This window comes from Heptranchias perlo, chromosome 1, assembly GCF_035084215.1.
Source record: "Heptranchias perlo isolate sHepPer1 chromosome 1, sHepPer1.hap1, whole genome shotgun sequence".
Taxonomy (NCBI): Eukaryota; Metazoa; Chordata; class Chondrichthyes; order Hexanchiformes; family Hexanchidae; genus Heptranchias; species Heptranchias perlo.
The window spans coordinates 137,825,685-137,846,947 of record NC_090325.1 but is presented as its reverse complement, the minus strand read 5'-3'; the positions used below and the strand labels follow the sequence as shown (position 1 = coordinate 137,846,947).

Genomic DNA, 21,263 nt, shown 5'->3' with positions numbered 1-21,263 from the left:
CAGTAGTGTCACTTGAAATTGAGACCCTCCTCGATCCAAACTTACCAGCAAAGTGGCAGCAATGAGCCGCCCACTACACCTCGGCAGCAAGTTTCCAGGTTTGAGTGTTAAAATATTTCAGGTGGTTTTCTGTGATGAATGTGAAGTGAATGAAAGTATAATAAACGTTAAATTTCTCTAATGCAAAGATTGGACAGGCCTCGTGATCACAACACCAGTTTGAGAAGTACTGAGCAATTGTGGAGGAGGGAGGGGATTACATTGCTCTGTTCGTGGAGCTGTAAGAAAATGTAGTTGTGTGTATAGACTGGTGTAATGGGGAGGGAAAAATCGACAGATTAGTTAGCAGTGCTCTAGCATTCCCCTCAAAAACAGGTGTGTAAAAAAGTTTGAAAAAGGGCTAACTGTAAACTTGTTAAAGATCATGGGCTCGATTTTAGGGTCGGGTTTCCGGCGGGTTACCAGCGGGGTGGCCCCGAAAATCCCGATCTCCGGTCACGTGACCGGATCGCGACGAAATCCCGGCCACTTCCGGGTACCGCGCTGACGTGCGGGGCTGCGCGCGCAAGCCCCGCTGGTGGGAATCCCGCAGGCAATTAAAGCCAGCGGGGTTCCACTTGAGAGTACTTAACTTGCTCGTTGTGGTCAGTTAATGAGCTGAAGCAGCTGTCAAAAGAGGAAGTGTGGGATTTTAGGTTCAAGGCAGTGAGCTTCACACACTGGGGGAAACAGACTCCCTCCAACCAGGCGTGTTGCAGCCAGCAGCCTGTGGCAGGTGCCAAGGTGCGCTCCACGGGGGAGATCCCTCACCCACGCAGGAGGCCACCGCGTCACATAGGGCAACCCCTGCCCTCCACCACCCCCCGCCAAGCCAGAGGACAGACCGACACGAAACCGCAGCCCCAGTCCGAGGAACCACACACCTACCCTGCACAACCCCTCAGACCAACATCTGCCAGTTGGGTGGTGTGTGGACACCCTCGGAGGACGAAGAGCATGACCAGCACCAGCAGCCTCGCAGTCCACGCCGTCCGCCGCAGAGACGTGGATCCCCCCAACACGGTGTTGTTGCACGCCCACCTGCACAGCAGGAGGGAGGGCTACCGCAGAGAGAGACGCGTCGCAGAGGGCACTACCCTTGCCACAGGGTCCACAGACCGAGGCGCAGCTCCCCGGACCTCTCCGAGCAGCAGTGCACAGGGAGGCGCAGATTCGCTCGACATGTAGTCGTGGAGATCTGCAGCCTCTTTCATGCCGAGCTGCTCCTGGCTGGCCCCAGCACCAACTGCTTACCTGTCGCTGGCAAAGTCACCACTGCCCTCCACACCTTCTCCTCCGCATCCTTCCAGGGTGCAGCCGGGTACACCGCCGATGTCTCTCAGTCGTCTGCGCGGACGAGCCCTGCAAATACACCTGCACCTACTCTGCAGTAACACGATGGGTGGCATCAGTGGTGGGTCCTCATAGTGATACCCAGGAGCGGGCATTATTGGACACAACGGACAGGATTCGCGGAGACATGGCAGTGGTGGTGTCGATATAATGTGTGCTGTTTGTTGCTCTGAAATTCAATATGGGTAACACCCATGACAAACCCTCAGACACCCTTGTGCACCCCCTTCATGCTGACGAGACGTTTGCCTTACGCTGCCTACTGCACATATGTGATGCATGCCCTGTGGCTGCAGCACAGGTGGTGGCAGGTTGAGTGAGGCTGGCTGTGAGGGAGCTGCACGAGAGGGTGAGTATGGGACGGAGCCATGAGATTGTATGAGGATTGGGTTGCGTGTTAGTGGCAGGATGAGTACTGGTTGAGGTAAGATGAGGACGGGGTGTGAGTGGGTATGAAGGGTGATGTGATAGAATAGTGTGGGCGGTGCCGAAGGAGATTTGGGGTGGGGGCAGTGTTGTGGCAGACGGAGTGTAGGGGAAAGACTTTGTGTTCTCACTGTGGCGGACCTACTGCGGTCATTGCAGCGCCTCCTGCACTGTATGCAGGTGGGCAATATGTTGGTGGCGCAGGTGACCCCCTCTGCCACCTCGAGCCAGGCCTTCTTGGTGGCAGAGGCAGGCCGCTTCCTCCCGCCCGCCGGGGGGAAGATCTGTGTCCTCCCCCTCCTCCTCACCCCATCTGATGATACCTGGGGTGAGGCATCATTAAACTGGGAGCAGCCTTCCCCCTGGGCTGCTCCATGCTGCAATTTGTCCCATTGGTTGCAGCATCTGTCAGTGGAGGACTGCCCCTTTAACTAGAGAGCCTCCAGCTGACAGATCGTACTGCGCATGCGCAGCCCGCCCGACGCGCAGGCCAGCGCCGTGGACCCCGGAGGAGCAGGTAATTGATTGCTATTAGTGGGTTGCCTGCTACGATCGCGCGGGCAACCCACTAATTTCGCCGTTCGCGTTTTCGACGCTCCCGGAGGACCACCCGCTGGGAACCCGCAGGCCTGCTAAATTCGAGCCCCATGTGTATGCAACCCAGTGATACTTTCTACAGCCACGAGGGTTATTGTGGAGTTTTCAGATCATCAGTATAGGTGTAGTAACAATTGCAGTCTCCTCCTGTGTAAATAGGTTTACCAATGAGGACTTTATATAAAAACTCAGAATAATTTCAAAGGCTACGAGGCCGCTGTTTTAATTTTCTTTAGTTTAACTTACATGCTAATATCTATTTCTTGGGTGATTTTAAGGGGCAATTGCTGGTGCGTAGGGGGCGGGGGGGGTTCCGAAAATCGCGGAAATCCCATTCGGGTTCGGACGCCGGCTCCAACCCGCCGACTTCCGAGTTGCCCAGGGACCCACTTGTGTGCACGCGGGCAACCCGAAAATGTAAGTCCCGTCGGCAATTAAAGCCTGCGGGATGACAGTTAAAGAGCCAAATGCACCTCATTGAGGTACTTAAGGCACTTCACCTGTGACAGATGAAGTGATTAGAACAATTTTTAACTTACCTGGGCAGCTTGCTCACTGCTTCTGATTCACGCCTGATTCACACCTGGTGAAACCAGGCATGAAGGGCCGGATCAGGGAACAAGAAACTAAATAAATTAAATAAAAAAACCATGCAAGGAAGTGAAAACACTAAAAGCACCTACCTTTGAAACCTGCTCCGACGTCCGATGTCTCCCGCTCCGATGTCCCCCTCTTCACCCTCCCGATATCCCCCGGATATCCCCCTCTTCACCCTCCCAATGTCCCCCCGAAGTCCCCCTCTTCACCCTCCCGATATCCCCCCGATGTACCCCTCTTCATCCTCCCAACGTTCCCCCCGATCTTGCCCCGATGTCCCCACGATCTTCCCCTCTCCCCTCTCCTGATCTTCCCCTGATGTCCGCCCGATCTTCCCCCCTCCTTCCTCCAATCTTCCCCTCTCCCCCTCCCCCCCCGGTCTTCCGTTCCAGCGCCGGATGACGTCTTGCTCTCTCTCTCCCCGCACCCCCACCCTCCCCCTCCACCCCCGCGGCGGCCAGCCTGTCAATCAGGCTAGCTGCCAGGCGTCATTTTCCGGTGAGGACATTAACCACTATCAATCAACGTGCGATTGCGTCGGAAACGTTAAGTTTGTTTCATGCAGGTTTGCCACGCGCCCAATCGTCCCCCCACCCCCCACCCACCCCCGACCCCGGCTGCCATCCTGCCTCCCTGCTAATATCGGGGCTTTGGAGTCTGGAGCAAGGCACTTGGCATAGTTGTCTTTGAAGCCATTATTCTGAAATTGAACTTTGGGAAAGACTAAGTAAATTGTCCACGTGCTTCTGACCTATGGTCATGCACTTGACTCTCCATAAAACATAGGAATCAGAGACACAACCTCAGGGGAAATTGAGGTCCCTCCTGGATTCAAACTTACCAGCAAAGTAGTAGCAATAAGCAGCCCATACCTACAGCTCGGCAACATGTTCCTGGTTTTGCCCTGCCAACATCGGTGGGGGGTGGGGGAGGGAAGGTGGAGGTTAAATGCTAATGATGCTGGTAGATTTTGATAGTCTCATGGAGCAATAAGTGTTTTCTTAAAGAGGCAGACATCTCCACGCAAAAAAACTGTTCCTCCCCTCCCCCCCAGGGGTTGAACCGACAATTGGCCGCCTATTGATATTGCTTATTGGAATCTAGAGATTGCGGTCCCAGTAACTGATACGTTGCTGCTGCTTATCTGTCCTGGCACACAGATTATGAGGCAAAAAATACATTTGTTGTTTCTTCGGCATCATTTGGAACTATGTTCACTGCTTATTATTTTTTTTACAATGCTGTAATATCTTGGCGACGGCACTACAATTCAAGAAGTAGCCTCTGTTCCAGATGTGATGGTTTCTGACAGTGACTTCTCTCCAGGTCCCAGATAATTTCTAGCTGGGGATTTTCTGCGCTTGGAATTGTCATTTTCTGCCTCACTGTCACATGATTGGGGATCACTGTTTGTGTCAGTACACATTAAATCCATTCCTCTGCAGCATGCTGCTAGGTACCAATGGAGGAATATCTCCACTGCTGATAAAAGAAGAAAATGATAGGATAAAATAATTAGAAAATACTAAAGGAAGTTTTTTTTATTAAAACAGCTGAAATAAAGGCCCTGATATTTATGGGGAGGCGGGGAGGGGGCTGGGGATCGTGGTTTGCGGCCAGGAAACCCAGAAATGCCGGGAATGCGAATTTAATGGCAGGTTCTCGTTAGCATTTTCTTACTGTGCTTTTTGCCTGGCAGCCAGCCATATTGAGAAGCTGGCCGGCTGCCGGGTGGGAAAGCCTGCGGTAGAGGACCGCAGCCCGGGACGGGCCTGGCAATCACAGAAGATCGGGGCACGGGTGGGGGGGGGCTCGGGGTGAGGTGGTCGGAAGATGAGGTGGGGGGGGTGGTCGGAAGATGAGGTGGTGGGGGGGGTGGTCGGAAGATGAGGTGGGGGGGGTGTGGTCGGAAGATGAGGTGGGGGGAGTGGTCGGAAGATCGCGCACGGGGGTGGGGGTCGGAAGATCGCGCGTGGGGGAGGGGGGGGGGGGTCGGAAAATCGCGCGTGGGGGGAGGGGGTCGGAAGATCACACCTGGTGGGGGGGGGGTCGAAAGATCGCACCCGGGGGGGGGGTCGGAGACCATGGGGAGGGGGTGGTGGAAGTGCAGAATATCGCAGAAGATTTGCTTGAAGCGCCAGGGGAAGGACTCTTGCTCCTCCCGGCCCAAACACAGGCTCTAAAAAAGCACTTACCTGCTGGATCCTTCAGCTTCTGCCTGCCTTTAGCTGCCAGGTTTCCCGAGCTCTGGGAAACCCAGCCCGCAACCATTAAATTCAAATGACTGCCAAAATCTGAGGAACGGAACCTCATTTAAATATTATAATCACAGACCCGCCTCCCCAGAGCCGATTACTTGGACATCCCCAAACCCGCCGCAGTTAAACCGAAATCAGGTGCATTCACGGCAGGTTGGGGTCAAGTTTCACATATTTACCAATTTAACCCCCCCCCCCCGACCCTCTCTCACCCACCGTGGAGGGGTAAAACTCCCCCCAAAGTCTTTCTTCCAATTAACTAAGCTCCTGAAAGGGGCATTTGACTCTGAGGAGGAAATGTTCCTCCACACTCGAAGTATAGCAAAAGTGTAATTGAATTATTTACATACAGGTTTGTGATTTTACATAGAATATACTGCACAGAAACAGGCCATTCGGCCCAACAGGCCCTTGCCAGTGTTTATGCTCCACACGAGCCTCCTCCCACACTATTTACTTCATCTTACCATAGCAACATATCCTTTTCTTTTCTCCCTCGTGCTTATCTAGCTTCCCCTTAAATGCATCTTTGCTATTCGCCTCAACCACCCTATGTGTTAGCGAGTTCCACTTTCTCACCACTTTCTGATTAAAGAAGTTTCTCCTGAATTCCTTACAGGATTTATTAGTGACTATCTTATATTTATGGCCCCTGGTTTTGGACTCCCCCACAAGAGGAAACTTCTTCTCTACGTCTACCCAATCAAACCCCTTCATAATTTTAAAGACCTCTATCAGGTCACCTCTCAAGTCTTCCCTTTTTTAGAGAAAAGAGTCCTAGCCTGTTCAGCCTTTCCTGATAGTTGTACCTGATCAGTTCTGGTATCATCCTTGAAAATCTTTTTTGCACTGTCTCCAGTGCTTCCAAATCCTTTTTGTAAAATGGAGATTGGCCATAGCTGTGTACAAAGGCACTCTCTTCAACACCCCCTACCCACCAAACAACTTTCCATCTGTTGGTCGCTCACACTAATTTACCCCCATGCAGAGAATGAGATTCTAATTGTAAGGCCACATCTTGTCAGTGTTAACGCTAGTTCTCATTTTCCGGCACAGGTTTACAATGGTGGTAAAGCTCTCCTGTCAGCGGATCAGAAACTGTAATTAAGATAATTAGTAGTTTGGCAAATCCAATTAATTAAAGCCACAGTGCATCTTCTGAATAATTACGTGATACGTAAAGAGATGTAAGAGTGCAAGTTTAGCATCACTGTAAAGCGATTTCTACTTAGTTTGCAGCAACAGTAGATGTAGACATTGTTGAAGGGGAATGTGAGACCCAAAGGGCTAAGATTTATTGCCTTCCGGCATGCCTCACCCCTAGAAAATGTTGACTTTTGACACTTTATTTGGTACATGTTCTATCATTTTGGAGCTTGCTTTTAATTTTGGCATTTGGAGCCTACTGTAATTTATCCTGGATAGGAGACAAATATTTTATATATGAAAAGCAAAATAGTTGTAGGCAATTAAGTATAACTTTCATTGGGAATGTAACCCCAAATACATCAAATTAATTTGTGAACTGAAACATTCTGCCATATACACTGATAATAATCCCGACTGCCAGTGGATTATATGCTCACAAGACAAAATCAGCTTACTATCACATCCATGCCAACATAGAATAAAAGTTGGCATGCATGCCACAATTAACCAGTTTTGTCCCAGGCCTCATGTTTAGAAATGGTGGAATCAATGAAAAATTGTGGCAAATACAGGAGTGTGGCTCTGAATAAATAATGCCTGAACATGGGGAAAAAAAAATTCCATCTTCAGCAACAAAAGAATGCTGCTCCCCCACCCAAAAAATCTGACCCCTAACTAACCCCAGGGAGAAAATTCTCACCTCAATCCCCACCCACTAAGGAACTAATCTGGCCTGCACAAGCCCCCCCACCCCCAGCCTTCCAGAGAAGAAAATCTTACCTCTAAACCCTCTCCCCTCCCCTGATAAAGTTATATGACTTGGTTCCACGTCCTTAGAATAAGAATAAAAATTTACACAGCACCCTCCACACTACTGAGTAGAAGATCACTCCTGAAACTTCCGCATTGACAACAATATGCCCCCCCTGCTGCTGACAAGACTATCAGGCCTGTAGTAGTGCCCCCTCCCTGTGCATAATAATTGTCTCCACCCCCTTCCCTAACCAAGCAAGAAAATTGTCCCAAGGGAAGGAAATGGAGTTCTCCCCCCACTGAGAGTTTGCCTGTCTCTCCAGCTAAGTTTCCGTGCCTTTGCTCCCCCTCACCATCCCCATTCCCCCCTGTATTTTAGCCCTCCTGCTCCCCATTCTTCTTCTTCTTCCCCTATTTCCCTTCACCCATCCTCCTCCTCTCTGCCTCCTGCTCCACCTCTTCCCTATCCCTTTCTTCCCCCTCCCCATTCATCTCCGCTCCCCTGTCCCACTCCTCCCCTACCTTGCCTTCCCCTCTCCCAACCTGCTGCTCTCTCTTCCCTTCCCTCTCTCATCCTCTTCACCCCTCCCGTTCTTATCTGCCTCCTCCCCATCCCCTTACCTCCTCCGCTGCCTGGGTCCAGTTATACACTTACGCTCTAACCCTACTTGCCCTGGATACTGCACTTGGGCTTGACTTCTTGTCTGCCATGCCACAGGAGATTGACTATATTTAATTTTAAAAAACCCTTTGACCTGTTTTAGTTTCTTAATAATACAGCAAAGGATTCATTTAAAAACACAGCTCTATTCTTTTCTGTGGTACAACCATCTTCACCTCTCTTTCCTCCATCCCCTTATCCTCATTCTCCCACCATTCCTACTCTTCCCCCCCTACCTCTCTACCCACTCCCTCCTCCATTGCCCTCCCTGTTGCCATTCCCTACCCTTCCTCCTCCAGCTCCAGTCTGCCCAGACTTGCCATACTGATGTTAGTGCAACTGCTTCCTCAGAGTTCCAGGCCCACTCCAACATAATCCAATGGCCTTGATTATCTTCTACCCCTCTCAGGGCCTTTAGCTCTCCTCTATTCTGCTCTGTTTTCCCCCAGCGTTTTACGCAACTGTGCCTTTCTCCTTCCTCACTCAACCTGTAATCTTGCTTTACCTTTTCCCTCCACAACCTTTAATCCTGCTCTACCTTCCATCTTATCTAGTTTCTAACCCTGATCTACCTTCCCCCATAACCTCTTCTAGCCTCCAATGTCACTGTCCTCTCCTAGTACTGGTTCAATGTTCCCCAGCCTTCTAACCCTACTTGGCCTGAGGAGTCCACTTAGTCTTGATTCCCCATGTGCAACATGGCAGGAGATCAACTAGTTTCATCTTAAGCATTTTCTTATATTTTCCTTTGCCCCCACTGAGCACCATCCATTTGAGAGGCTTGGATCCACATCTTTTAAAATCTGCATCTGACTGGCTCAAAAAAATTTCATAGGCCAGTTTTTCAACCAATCAAAAATGCACTTATTGCACATTGACCTAATTGAATTATAATCACAACAAATCAAATTGTTGATGTCTTCCTTCAAGGATTAAAATTAAACCAGTAACACTCAATGAGATATGTTGTTGGCTGCCTCAGAATGCGATCCTGCTGAAAAGATATCACTTGGTGGTGGCATTCCAAGAGTTAATGTCGGTGCAGAAATGTTAGTGAGATTCTTAGGCGGCTGGGTAGAGTCCACCTGTAAAATACAGTACAATTAGTTAAACCTTCATTAGTAACAGGCAAATAACACATTAGGATGAGCCAGCAGCTGTATGTTTTATTGAAGCAAAAATAATTTACCAGTTTATTCTCAGCTTCTGTGCTGAAATGGGTGACACGTTTTGAGGCTTCTACTATGTGGTCGTGGTTTGTTGGCAGCTGATTGATGGGGCAGACTACAGGGCACAAGATACACTGTCACATTCTATACCGTGCAGCTGATTTAAAAAAAAAGGTTTATAAGTGGGCCCACTTGTCTTTAGCAAGTATAATTAAGCATTTCAGGAACAATAAAAGATTGAGTTCTAATTAAGGGTCTACATTGGAAATGTTAACTCATCTGTTCTCTCCACAGATACTGACTGACCTATTGAATGTTTCCAGCATTTTCTGTTTTTGTTCCAGCATCTGTACTTTTTGGTTTGTGTTCAGACTTCTCAGATGCATTTCACAAGGGATCTTTAAAGCAGCACGAAGAGGACACTGCTGTCTATCACTCTGGAGTCACTTCAAACCAAGGTCTAAGGGAAAAAATGTCACTGCACGCTTCACGCCTGGACTAACTGGTTTCTATATCTAAATTCACAGTTCGATTTCATTGCATAGTAATAACTCAGAAGAAACTGTTAATGGAGAGCTGCAAATTGTTACCATAATTAAACTGGATATCAACAGGAATCAGGTGGCACAGTGGATTTAAAAAACGAGCTTTCCAACTGTGAGAATTGGGTCTGAATCCAGCCAGACTGACAGATGAAAGTCTCCCTCGTTCTCATAGCTGTAAGGATCACAAGTGAAATGAACTTGGGAAGTTTCATTACAGTTTATAGTGAGACATGGCAAGAGCAGATAGATAGAACCATAGAACCATAAAAAGGATACAGCACAGAAGGGGGCCATTCGGCCCATTGTGTCCACGCCGGCTCGAAGAACAACCAGGTGTCCATTCTAATCCCACCTTCCAGCACCCGGTCCGTAGCCCTGCAGCTCACAGCACTTCAGGTGCAGGTCCAGGTACTTTTTAAAACAGTTGAGGGTCCCTGCCTCTACCACCAATTCGGGCAGTGAATTCCATACACTCACCACCCTCTGGGTAAAAAAGTTTCTCCTCATGTCCCCTCTAATCCTTCCGCCAATCAGCTTAAATCTATGTCCTCTAGTTCTTGAGCTCTCTGCTAGGGGAAACAGGTACTTTCTGTCTACTCTATCTGGGCCCCCCATAATTTTGTACACCTCAATCAAGTCTCCCCTCAGCCTCCTCTGCTCCAAGGAAAACAACCCCAGCCTATCTAATCTCTCCTCGTAGCTGCAATTTTCAAGCCCTGGCAATATTCTTGTAAATCTTCTCTGCACTCTGTCCAGAGCAATCGCGTCCTTCCTGTAATGTGGTGACCAGAACTGCAGACAATACTCCAGCTGTGGTCTTACCAGTGTTTTGTACAGTTCCATCATTACATCCCTGCTTTTGTATTCTATACCTCGGCTAATAACGGAGAGCGTTCCGTATGCCTTCTTCACAACCTTATCTACCTGTACTGCCACCTTCAGGGACCTGTGCACATGCACTCCAAGGTCTCTCACTTCCTCTACCCCTCTCAATATATTCCCGTTTATTGCGTATTCCCTTTTACTGTTTGCCCTCCCTAAGTGCATTACCTCATACTTCTCCGGGTTGAACTCCATTTGCCACTTTTCTGCCCACTCCACCAACCATTGATATCTTCTTGGAGTCTACAGCTATCCTCTTCACTATCAACTACACGGCCAATTTTTGTGTCGTCTGCAAATTTGCCTTGTAGATGATGGAAAGGCTTTGGGGGATCAGAAGGTGAGTCACTCGTCGCAGAATACCCAGCCTCTGACCTGCTCTTGTAGCCACAGTATTTAGGTGGCTGGTCCAATTAAGTTTCTGGTCAATGGTGACCCCCATGATGTTGATGGTGGGGGATTCGGTGATGGTAATGCTGTTGAATGTCAAGGGGAGGTGGTTAGACTCTCTCTTGTTGGACTTTGGTCATTGCCTGGCACTTGTCAGGTGCAAATGTTACTTGCCACTTATCAGCCCAAGCCTGGATGTTGTCCAGGTCTTGCTACGTGAGGGCACGGACTGTTTCATTATCTGAGGGAACTGAACACCGTGCAATCATCAGTGATTCCATCTTCTGGGGTGTTCCAGACCACGAGCATGCCTGGTAAACCCTATGGGTCCCATTTCCACTGGTGCATAGTACTGGACACCACTATCTTGCTGATGTTCAGTATAATCGGGGCTCAAGGGATGGGTGCAGCAAGCATTTTTGGCAGATGCCACCATCCCACTGGCACCGGCACCTTTTTGATTTCCAGGTCTCCAGTGGGTGGACAGAACTTCTGCCTACCCTTTGCCCCCACAGGAACCTGTGCTACTGGATCTTCAGGACAGGGTGTTCCCGGGTCCCCCCTTATTTTCCACCTCTGCCGAGCATGGGCCACTGGACTTCCACCCCAGGTATGCTGCTGAGCTCAAGGAAATTCAGCCTGATATTTTTACAACTTTTCTTTTGTCATGGGAAATATTTAAACAGTAGTTAGAAAAAGTACAAATCAAGTATATTCCAAAAGGAAGCTTAAATTTGAAACTTAAAAAGAAGCATGTAGCACTTAATGGGCAGATAATAAAAATAAAAGTCATGACAGATATAAAGAACATATAGGAAATCTACAAATAGGTTAGATTATAAAAAGGTATGAGAAAATTACCAAAAATATAAAGGGAAATAAAAAGGCTTTCTATGTCCTTAATAATAGAAAGAATTAATTTAGTTAGAGGGTGGGGCTGCTACAAGATGAAAGAGGTGTGTGTGTAGTGGAGAGTGAATGAATGGCAGAGATACTATTAATTACTTTGCCTCAGTTTTCACAGAGGAGGTGGATATTGGAATTCTACCCACCAAAAGTACATGTAAAACAGTGAATGGACGTTATTAATGATGTTAGTCAAACTTAAAGTAGCAAATCACTGGAACCAAATGGTTTACCTGCAAGGATCTTGAGGGAAGGTAGGGAAGAAATAACAGAGGTTGTGTCTCTAACTGTCCACAATTGTGTGGAAGGGAAATTCCTGCCAGAGGATTGGAGGGAGGCAAATGTGACACCCTTCTTCAAAAACCAGACAGGAATAAGTCAGGAAATTATAAGCTAGTTGGTTGTATTTCAGTTGTTGGTAAACTACTAGAATCTATAACATGGGATGAAATTATTAATTACTTGGAGAAAACTGAGTTAATCAGAGTGCAGAAACATTGGAGCTGGGTGGCCCTTTTAGACCTTCCCCAGCCTTCCCTTTATACTTATGCAGAGCACAATGTATTAATTTATATACAAAGCTAATACTGTCTCTATTTAACTTTATATTGTGACAATACCATGGAATTTGTCACACAAAGAAATTAGTGATAGATTGTTTCCATTAGTCAGTGAGATGATAACAAGAACACAAATTTAAGATAATCACAAAAAGAATTAAACGGGTGGTTAGAAAAAAATTCTTTGCGAAGAGATGGTGGAGTTGTATGCTCAGGCTTGGTAGCCAATGGCCTGTTTCTGTGCTGCAACATTCTGTGATTCTTTAGCATAGATTTTCCAATTAGTATTATTTTAACTTTGGCAGCAAACCATTTATGTGACTTACTGACAGTACTAAAATAATGCCAATTCGAAAATCCAGGCTTCAGTTTCTATGTAGGCCTCTTGACATAAGTTCCTGTATTTTTTTTTGTCTTGCAGACATTAACTCTGTTCAGTTGTTATTTTACTATTCCAAAAAGTATTAACATGCTGCCAGCTGTAGGTTTAACCATGCAATTATAGACTGTTCGCATTCTGATAAGTACTACAACAAGCTGGAAATAAATAATCTTTATTCCGATAAGTCACCATCTAAAAATTCTTCCATGCCTTACATTATCCCATAGGCCATTGGTAAATGACTTTTTTTCCCATAGAGCCAGCTATTACATCTTTGAGTAAGGATTCCATTATCTTTCCTACAACCAACGTTAAGCTAATTGGACTATAGTTTCTTGGACTGGATCGATCTCCCTTTTTAAATATAGGAATAACATTAGCTATCTACCAGTCCTCTGGTACTATTCCCTTTTCTAATGAATTTTTATACATATGTAACAGTGTCTCTGCAATCTCTTCCCCAACTTCTTTTAATCTATATGCATGAAATCCATCCGGACCAGGGGTTTTATCCTCTCCACGTTTGATTAGTTTATCAATTATCTTCCCCCTTTCTATCTTAAATGTCTTTATATCTTTTTAGCTCTCTTCTTCTAATGTCATGCCCACCATGTAAGTCTCCCTGGTAAATACTGAGGCAAAGTAATTATTTAATATATCTGCCATTTCGCTGTCATTACCCGTGAATTTATCATGTGTATCCCTTAGTAGCCCTATCCCTATCCTGATTTTTCTTGTGTTATTTATGTGCCTGTAGACTACTTTACTATTTCTTTTTATATTTCCTGATAATTTAATTTCATAGTTTCTCTTTGCCTTCCTAATTGTTTATTTAACTTATTTCCTAACCTTTTCATATTCACTTTTGTCATCCTCCCCTTTGTTGTCTATGTACTTAGTGTATGCATTTTTCTTTAGTTTCAATTTTGCCCTATTTCTTTATTCATCCATGGTGTATCATTACTGACTAGTTTGTCTTTACTTTTTAGTGGGATATACTTCTCCTGGACACTCTTGATCACTGTTTTAAATGTTTCCAACTGCTGATCTATTTCTTTGTTTATCAGTAAATTTTTCCAGTTTATTTTCCCTAGATCCATTCTCATCCCCTAAAAATCAACTTTATTTTTTTACAATTTATTACTTTGGTCCTTGTCTTACTTATGTCCTTCTCAATCTTTATCTTAAACCTTATTATGTTGTGATTGTTATTGCCTAGATGTTCCCCTATGCTTACTTCTCTTATCTGTTCTGGTTCATTTCCCATTACTGGGTCCAGCAGTGTTTCCTCTCTTGGGCTTTTTATATACTGGATAAGAAAGGAGTCCTGTACACATTGTAAAAACTTCATTCCCTGTATCTCTTTACCTACCTCTTCTTGCCAGTTTATTTGGGGATAGTTAATATCTCCCATGATTATTTATTCTATGTCCTTTACTCATTTCACATATTTGCTTACATATTTCTTCCTCCTTTCCACTATTAGGTGGTCTGTAATATACCACTATTTGCGTGATCAATCCCTTCTTATCTTTTATTTCAATCCATATGGATTCTGTTTCTATCCTACTGTTAATTATGTCCCTTTTTTCTACTGCCATTATGTTATCTCAAATTATTACAGCCATTCCACCCCCTTCCTTCTCTATCCTTTCTGATTATGTTGTAACCTGCAATGTTTAATTGCCAGTCCTGTCTTTATGTAGCCATATTTCAGTTATTTCTACTACATCTGGTTCCTCACTACGGATTATTGCCTCTATTTCCCCCATTTTATTTTGGATGCTATGCACATTGGATGCTGTACAGGCAGTTTAATTGATCTTTAATAGTTGTTCCTTTTACTTTATTTTTAACAGTCCTTTTATACTTCTGTTTTATAACTGCATTTGTTCCTTGACCATATATGTTATCTTTATTCCTTACCCTGGTCTGACCTTTACACTCATCTTCTGTTTCTTTTATCTTTAAGCTTTTGTTATTGCTACCAGATCCCTCCCCCCATCTTGCTGGTTTAAAGCCAGCTATTCCCAATCTATATCAATGATTTGGATGAGGGGACCAAATTTAATATTTCCAAGTTTGTTGATGACACACAACTGGGTGGGAATGTGAGTTGTGAGGAGAATGCAAAGAGGCTTTAACTGGATATAGACAGGCTAAGCGAGTGGGCAAGAACATTGCAGATGGAATATAATGTGGAAAAATGTGAAGTTATGCACTTTGATAGGAGAAACAGGAATGCAGAGTATTTTTTAAATGGTAAAAGATTGGGAAATGTTCAAAGGGACCTGGGACTAGGCCTTGTACATGAGTCACTCATAACTAACATGCACATGCAGCAAGCAATTAGAAGGCACATGGTATGTTGGCCTTTATTACAAGAGGATTTGAGGACAGGAGTAAAGAGTAAAGAATGAGAGGTGATCTCATTGAAACATACAAAATCCTTACAGGGCTCGATAGGGTAGATGCAGGGAGGATGTTTCCCCTGGCTGGGGAATCTAGAACCAGGGATCACAGTCTCAGAATAAAGGTTAGGCCATTTAGGACTGAGATGAGGAGAAATTTCTTCACTCAGAGGGTGGTGAATCTTTGGAATTCTCCACCCCAGAGGGTTGAGGTAGAAGATCAGCCATGATCTTGTTGAATGGCGGAGCAGTCTCGAGGGGCCGGATGGCCTACTCCTGCTCCTGTTTCTTACGTTCTTATGTCCTTATGCACCACCCTATTTATCCTTTCTGCTAGGACTCTGGTCCCATTCTGGTTCAGGTGGAGCCTGCCCCAGTGGTACAGTTCCTTCCTGCTTCAGTACTGGTGCCAGTGTCCCATGAAATGGAACCCCTTCCTTCCCACACCACTCTTTCAGCCACACAGTCACCTTTCTAATCTGCCTATCCCTTTCTCAATTAGCACCTGGCTCGGGTCGTAAACCTGAGATTACCATCCGTGAGGTCCTGCTTTTTAATTTAGTTCCTAGCTTCTGATACTCCCTTACCAGGCCTGCCTCCTTGTTCTTCCTTATGTCATTGGTGCCAACATGGACCATAACAACTGGATCCTCCCCCTCCCTTTCCAAGTTCCTCTCCAGTTGCTCAGAGATGTCCTTTACTCTTGCACCAGGTAGGCAACACACACCCCGGACTCTCAATTGCGACCGCAGAGGACGGTATCTATCCCCCTGATTATAGAATCCCCTATGACTACAACCTTTCTATTCTGATCCATCCCCCCTTGGACTGCCTCATGCTCCACGGTGCCATGGTTAGCATTCTGGGCATCCTCCTGCAACCTTCATCCTTATCCTCACAGGTATCAAGTACCTCGTACCTGTTGGATAGGACCAGTGTCTGTGGGACCTCCTTCTCTACCTCCCCCTCCCTTATGTGTCGGAGTGTCTCGAACTCGCACTCCAACTCAAAGACTCTGAGCCGGAGTGTCTCAAGCCAGAGATATTTACTGCAGATGTAGCAATCCAGGACAATCTCATTATTCCAACACACAGCCTGTACTGCAATTTCTAGTTTTTATTTATTTAATCTGTAGTTTATTTCTAGGACTAATAGAATCACTTGAGATCTAGATTATATTTAGTAAATGGATTTAGCTGGATATCAAAATAATTAGTAATTACTTAGTCTTTTTTTTAATTTTTGTATTTTTTATTTAAGTTATAAAAGTTGATTGCTTAGTTTATAGTCCCTTGGTTTAAATCACTTAACACCTCCTTCCCCCTCTGTACCTAATTCCCACACTCACCAAATTCCCAGTTGAAAGTCCTCCCTCTGTGAGCAATTCACTCCGATAGAGGTTCACTCTCTGTCTTTACCAAGCTCTGTGCTTTTGCAAAGATCCTTGTACTAAATACCTTTCTGACACACCCTTGTTACAATTGGTTAGTCAACTTCCAGCCACAGCAATTAATACCTAGTCAGGAACCAATTTACAGCTGATTATTAACCGCCACTGACTCGCAGCACTGACTTGCAGCTTTTTAAAGTTAGTAAACCAAGTTTAATCTAAGTTAAATTTCAGTTTGATAAAAAAAAAACACACTTACTACTTACCAGTGAATTCCCACACTCACCAAATTCCCAGTTGAAAGTCCTCCCTCTGTTAGCGACTCACTCCGTTAGAGGTTCACTCTCTATCTTTACCAACCCCGGTGCTCAAGCACTGTGCTTTTGCAAAGATCTTTGTACTATATACCTTTCTGACATACCCTAGTTACAAGGATGCATTAATATTACATTATTTTGAACTTTTAACATAAAATGAATACAGTACAAAATGCGTGCGTTTTTCATTGTTTGATACAATTTCATACCAATGAATCTTTATGGCTGATAAGATTTGAAGGTGGTGTGATACACTTCTAACATCTCTGGGGATTAAATTGGACAATGTCAGTAACGCGAAACGGGCTGATAGCAAATCGGCAGCTCGTCCTACACAGCGGCTGGTTTTCTTTTGCATTGAAGTGACTGAAAAAGAAAATCAGGCGCGGTGTAAAAAGAGCTGCCAATTCGCTATCGGCCCATTTTGAGCCATTGGCGTTGATCAGTTTCACCCCTCTGTCTCTGTGGATGAGGTTAGGCAACTGCAATGCCAAATTGTCATTTCAGCACAAAGTATGAGCATCAATATGACAAGCACCAGCCTCAGGATTGGAGTACTAACACCAACACAATCAAATGTATTACCTACAATAAGAGGAAGATACTGGCCCAGAATTTGCTGTGGCAGGGCATCTAACAGCGCCTGCTGTTAGTTAGACTTGCCTTTGCACATTTAGGTCTTTAAATTTTTTGAGTGGTAAGTTGCTGAAAGTGCAAACTGATAACGGGGCAGTGAGGGAAACAGGGCATCTGAGACCTGAGTGAAGAGGGCAAGCAACAGGGTATCTCCTTAACCAATCAGATTGAAGGATTGTGAAATTAACAGCACAAGGACCGAGAAGGAAGTGTGAATTAGAACGGGTGAATTCAATGTCAAATCAGGTACAGAAAGAGAAATAGAGAGGGAAAGAAAGATTGGATTAGAGAGAGAAAAAAGAGACAGAAAGGAAAAGTATTTTTTTTATAATTTTAAGTTTTTAAAATCTCCTACAGCAATTAAAAACCTGAAGGAATGAGACTGCACACTTTGTAATAGTTAATTTTCAGTGCCAGAGTGGTTGTTTGGCTGTAATTAACACTTAAGCCATTTTGTTTCACTGATAGTGATCATATTTCCACTTGGATACAATCCACCCCACCAGCACTCCAGGAAAACCTGAAACATCATCAAACTTTTGCTCGATTTTAAAAGTAAAAAATGGATGAGTTGGGGGCGGGGGGGGCATTGAAAATTGCCACCATTTCAGAACTGCCCCCGACCCGCCTCCAACCCGCCCATTTCCGATTTTCACGGGGGTGGGACGAGGGGCGGGAGGCCAACCCACTCCCAAGAGGTGAATCGGGTCTTAAAACCTTTCAAGGAGGCTTCAGGCCTCTACTTTTCACTAATTCCCGATTTCAACCCCAGTGGGGGCCGGGATTCCCAGTCCTTCTGTTTTACGCCTCATGAAAGGAGGCGAGAAGGCCCGAGACTAACAGGTAAGTGCCTAGAATGGCACAGCTTGTGGGCCCGGAGGAGCAGGAGTGCTTCCCCCAGGCCCAACAAGCCTACCTGCAGCAACCCACACCACCCCACCGATCGCGGACCCTCGACCCCTGATCGCAGAACCCCGACCCCGATACTCCCCCTCCGTTCCCCAATCCTCCAACTCCCGACCTGGATCCCCCGACCCTGACCCTCCTCCTCCTCCTCCGATCCCCGATCCTCCGACCCCAATCCTCCCCCTAATCAATCGCAAACCCCCACGATGACCCCCGATCCCATCCCCCATGACTCGCGACCCCCATGACCACCTATGCCCACCCGTGTCCACCTGTGCCCCTTGCCCAACCATGCCCGCCCCCCCCCCCCCCGTGCTCCCCCCAAGACTTACCTGAAGACGTGCTCTACCTGGCTGGTCTCCTGTCCGACTGAGACCAGCCTGTCAATCAGCCGGTCAGTCAGATGGGAAACCGACAAAAAAAAAGATGTCTTTACGTCAAAATCATAAAGATGTCCAGGAAACCCGTACTAATGGGTTTCAGGATCTCAAATTGACACCCTTGCCCCCTTCTCGGCTCCATTTTAAAATTGAGCCCTATGTCTCTACAATTTGTGAGAAATGAATGAGCCTTCGTTAAAAGGGTGCTTAGACTGAAATGAATAAGACTTAACTTTCTGTGGCGAGTTTAGTTTGTATCTATCGCGATAATAGAGCAACCGCTTGCCTTTCAATGCATTTCAATGGTGAGTAAATAGCAATAGGAATTCTGTCAGTTGAAGTGCTGTTCAGTGAGGTTAATACTCTTTTGTTAACACTGGGGCAGGCCTTTAGAGTCCTTCCTCATCCATAGCCAGGATCCATGGACGGAACCTTTTTTGATGCTACCAAGGCATGCGCCCCTTCGAATAGCAAGGATAGGCAGCGTGAAGCACATCTTACAGGACTGGGTGGCTCATCTTGCAGGCATCACCAACATAACAACTAAAACATCTGTTCAGCAACCAGCTGCATGCATTTGAGCACTTAATTGTATTTTTTGCTTTGCTGATATTTGAGGGTATATAAGGTAGTTACAAAGCCACACCCATGGTCTTACAATAGCCATCTTATAATCAATTATTCCACTGAAATAAACACTTCCCTGTGTTCAGAATTTTGCTGTCAACTGAATAACTATGTTATGGGACTCGCTATCCATCTGCAGCTTTAACAGCAGGTTGCACTTCTCTATTTCCTTATGTTGTCCACAACGATATGAAGGCCTCACCATCAATTTAAACCTTTTGACTTCCTGATAGTTATCATATTTCCACTTGGATACAGTCCACCACACCAGCACTCTAAGAAAACCTGACGTGCCATCAAACCTTTGCTGTTTGTCTAACTATGTCTCTACAATTTGTGAGAAATGAATGAGCCTGTCAGCACTCAGGAACAGAGCATCTGTTAACACATGAGTGCAGATAAACAAAGTGCCTTGACCAATACCATTGTAATCTCTCCATGACTTTCCTTCTAGCAAAAAGAAAAGGAAAAAAAAACTGACTGCTATGACTGATAACACTACAGGAAGAGCAGTGGAAGTTATGGAGACATCCTCTGAATCTAGAGCCAGCATTTGTGTTAATGCAAAATAATTAATCGTTGGTTATAAAGTCTTCTGCCTGGATATAATTTTCTAATTACACTCCTCCTCTGTCGTTTTATCTCCTGCCTATCTCACTGGCCCTCTGAGAGAATAATGTTGCCCTAACACGTTTTGTAAACGGAAGTGCTTTGAGGGTTTCATTTGTTCTTGGTGTAAAATGAGAGTTAATTCTTCACCTTTTTTAAGGATGTTCACAGGAGCACACAAATTTACTCAGTGCATATTCTTGGAGCTCGGATGCACGACAGCTAGCACACAAGTGATCAGCTAATCAGAAAAGGACTGCAATCATGGTGATGAATCACCTGTTAACCACCTAACTAGACCTGTGAGCATTATGAGTGATCCTTAATGCTCCAATCCAGCTGTGGGGTGCACAAATTGGAGAAAGGAGAGGGAGTAAGGCACAGAAAAGACATTTTCCTGATAAGGCCCTCCATATCATTGTGGATGAGGAAATAGAAAAATGCCCTCCACAGGTCAGAAGGGTAATTTATGGACCCATTACGAAAGGATAGCAAAGGATTCCACACTTCCTTTGATTAGACCTGAAAACACATACATCGGAACTTTCAACTTCGCACATGCGTTAAACGGGCAGTAGCGGATCGGCTGCCTGTTATACACTGCACTCAATTTTCCTTTCCATTGAAGTCTGTTATAAGCACATGCCAAAGTTGAAAGTTTCGCACATACACCTTATTTCTCTCTGCACAATTTTATCTCAAGCAGTGCATATTTTCTTTTTTTTGTAGAAGACAGCCTTCGACAGACACTACCGTGCCAGGACTAGTAGTGGCACATGACAGATAAAAAGGTCTTTCAAATCCCTTACTTGCTATGAGCAGGCACTTATGGATGTCAGATGCTGAGAGGCCATATAAGTCCTGGGAACGCTGAAATTTGTGATGATAATGTTCTCAGTTAGTGCAAAAATAATCCCATACTTTCATCATGCCAATGATTTTCATTTTCGTCATGTGGTAGTTGTACTCTGCCTCAAAACAGAACCAGTGTAATTCCATGATCCTGCACTCCTGGCAGGAATGTGGCACTCAAGGGAAGTGCTGGTCAGGGATAGGGCTCCAACACTGGAGCCTGTGAGTGCAACATCGTGATGTTACTCTAGCATGTTCTGTCATTGCAAGAACAATATGTATAACAGTGCCCGTGTGCTACCTTCTATTTATAGAAAGGCCAAGCCTCATAATGTGACAAAAGTGTACATACTTTGCTGTTTTAAAATAAAAATGGGTAAATCTTCAGCTATGTTTGTTTGTACAGTCATATCTTTGAGTAAGTAATAAAAAGCAATAAGTGCTGGAAATGCACAGCAAGTCAGCTCA

General features: G+C 45.5%; 1 protein-coding gene across 6 annotated transcripts in view; it reads left to right on the top strand.

Annotated features, from left to right (window-relative positions):
* The window catches only part of slc2a9l2 (solute carrier family 2 member 9, like 2), a 396,296-nt gene that overhangs the window by 276,038 nt on the left and 98,995 nt on the right, over positions 1-21,263 (top strand). The gene's annotated exons all lie outside the window — the stretch shown is intronic.